Source organism: Dreissena polymorpha, chromosome 2 (genome assembly GCF_020536995.1).
Source record: "Dreissena polymorpha isolate Duluth1 chromosome 2, UMN_Dpol_1.0, whole genome shotgun sequence".
In the NCBI taxonomy this organism is placed as follows: Eukaryota; Metazoa; Mollusca; class Bivalvia; order Myida; family Dreissenidae; genus Dreissena; species Dreissena polymorpha.
Genome location: NC_068356.1, coordinates 21,147,672 through 21,151,100, shown reverse-complemented (window position 1 = coordinate 21,151,100; position 3,429 = coordinate 21,147,672).

Sequence of the window (3,429 nt, the reverse complement as noted above, 5' to 3'; positions counted from 1 at the left end):
TAAATGATGATAATAACATGTATACAAGTGTGATTTGTTTAACAATTTTAATTGTACTACTTTCTTTTGTTTGTACGCAAGCACGTGATTAAATGCAGAAAAAACATCGAATATCATTATTTAATCTACTTCATATAAGTTTACACGAACTGCTTTTGTCTCTGTCTTCCAATTCCCCTTCAACGATTCTTTTCTAGCAGCGACATACTTATTATATATTCTCATATACTCAGTTACATGTAATTTGTGCCAATTCTCAGTTACATGTAATTTGTGCCAATTTCGCGAAATTGAAAACTGGTTTGTTAGACTTTTTTTTGGTATTGTGTTTACTTTAGTCTCTAAAAATAACAGTGTTGTTTCGATATATTTTTATATGGTAGATATAGTTTCGTCAAAAGTAATAGTTATTAGCCTAAAATCGTGTAAATCACTTTTGTTCTTGATACGATTTTTAGCATTTAAACTTATGCTGAATAATGTATGGATAAGTTCTTTGCAATATCGAGAAAATTGTCTGTAAAAGTCGGTAGTCCTATTTTAATTTCAACAATTATATTTAATTTGCACATGTCATTTTTGTTATTAAAGATTATGCTGTCACGCAAAATATCTTATGCGTTTAAACATTGCATCTTATTTTCTTTCATAAAAACACTAAAATATATGTGTGTGTACACACTTCAGAATCATTGCAATTTAGTAAAGGATTTCAACAATGCGCATTTTTGCAAAATTAAGTTTAAATAAACATATGTTTATAAGAATATTAGATTGTTGAAAATGTGCAGTGTTTAGATTGATGCGTTCTTCTGTGTCTGAGATTTAAAAACTGTATATAATGTGTTTGAGAAAAAATGTATGAACTTATATATACGCCTGACGTATGTTGAACGTTATATCAGCACATTAAGCGGCGTTAAGCCATAGCGATTGAGTGGGTTCTTTTTTAACAATACTTTCACATACAAGTTGCCTTTTACCCTTTTATAACTATATTTTTCTAAATCTTCTTTAAGTTTAAGTGTTTATTATTGCAACGCATGAATGGTCTGTAGGTTTTGACAACTGCAAGTTTATATTATAAACTATGTTTTATTGCATGATTCTGTATGATATATTTATTGATTGTATTGTACATACCAACTATATGTAATGTCTCTTTGAGGTCATTTCACTTGTTACCACGGCGTTATGTTATCACATATCATGTCCAATGTATATATGTACGCTGTCTTACATCGCATTGACTTGCATCGTTATTGCACCGTAGTCGTTTGTAGAATACCACTAATGTTTCACATCATAATGCAAAACACAAACACATAAATAATACCATGACTGTTTCGCGAAACAGTGGCAAACGCCTGTCATTCGTGAATCTCGTTGGGACTAGAAACACGAGGTCTTGCAGATTATTGTAATGGTGTACTGATGTATCGGAGTATGTCTGGGTGCCTTTTGACACAAACAAGAATGGCTTAGCTCGCGGGAAAGTTAATGCGTATTTAAATAAGGCAGCCATCAGTGGCAAAAACTAACTAAGTTACCGTTCCGCTGTGCCGGTAACGAATTAATACTTTCTGACCTGAAATCACTTAATCATCAGACTGTCAGTTTATTTTCTTAATGCAGCACATAAAAGAAACCAGCTTTGGACAAACTTTACATGTGTAATGGAACTTATGATACTATCGTCGTTGCCTTGATAGTAGCCATTTATGGTAATACTGCATCATCAAGTTTCATCAATAATATCATTCATAATACGCATCTAAGCACACATGCACTTAAATGTTCAAATAAGTATTCGTATAATAATTATAGTGATATTATATCGCTGCACTATGTTCACTGTAATATTTCCATACATCGTGTTCATTAACATTCTACGGCATCCCCGCTGTAGGCCAGTCCTGCTCTCGGACTCTTAACCCATTTATGCCTTGTGGACTCTCATATCCTTCTAAATTGGATCAATTTATTTACAAAATTAGGGATGTCTAGTATATTTATTTCTATCTTTATAATATTTCTTACAGAAATTCCTTTAAGCAAACAGCGCAGACCCTGATGAGACGCCGCATCATGCAGCGTCTCATCTGAGTTTACGCTGTTTGCCTAAGCCTTTTTTCTAGACGCTAGGCATAAATGGGTTAAAACACGAACCTCCTGCCTGCTCCGAAGAACGCTTCTCTCGCACAAGACACATAATGCGCAATCGGTTATCATCTGTCGTTATTATTACAATAAATGTCATAGCATGTGAGTAGATCGTGAGTAGATCACGTCGTTATCATTTTCGAACAAAATCAATCTCAATATGTATATATGTTCACACATGTTTATGTCTTAAACTCTTACATGCTCCTATGTGCCTGTCGTTCTCTCTGTCGTATAATTTAGTTAGATTATAGCCAAAGCAAACATAAAGACCGTCTGTTTGCTTTCATATTAAAATGTACATAGGTGTATTCTTATCATTATCCAAGGTTAGTATGCTTGGTCTATATGCATGTGAACATATTAACAGGAAAACTTTCCGTATTAAGATCAATGCAACATCTAATTAAAAAATAAATGAATTTATAAGTTATTGATGTTACATTTGTTTTGTAAAATTAACTTTGTATAGCTGCCTGATAAACTTGTGTGTGTGTTATTTCGTTCAATGTCATTTGTAAAACATTACTTTTTGTAAATCATGCACGGGACATTATTATTCGGCATTGCTTACGGATGACACTCATACGATGTTGTATCAATATACATGTATGTGTTCTTGTCTATAATGTGAATTGATTGTTCATTACATGATCATATACACTGAAAACACTTCACCAGCTTGTATACAAACTAATATTTACTCTAGTATTGTTTGCTATCTAGTGTAGCTTAAGAATACACAACAATGTTCATACATGGCTTAAATCTCTTCAAGGTCGAGAGTTCGCAAGTGTTTTGTCCAGTTGTTGATATTTACTGGGGAAGTTTTATTTTATTTCTAAACTTCTACAAAAGAGATTAAAAATGCCAGTTGGAATAGAAATATATATAGTAAAGGCGCCAATTAAATGTTATATGCATAGTGTCGTCACAATCGTGTTCATTTTTGTTATTATCTTCTTTTCGTATTCTTCTCGTGAAGCAATATTCATACAACCTATAATGTTTGTGAGACAAAAAGTAGTTGAGCAATAAAATCATATCATTGTCTATGTTTCGTTGTTGGTTTCCTGCTAACCGCTGTTTATGAATCTTCTGTATTTTCCTAGAATATTGATGGAAAACATTACTAAGTATACTTTTCACATAGGACATTCTATTTATGTGTGTATTTGCCTTCACTGCAAGTTGCTGCCACATATTGATTGTAATAATTCATCATATGTGACACTATTGTGATTGGGTTAAATGTGTCCGCATGCA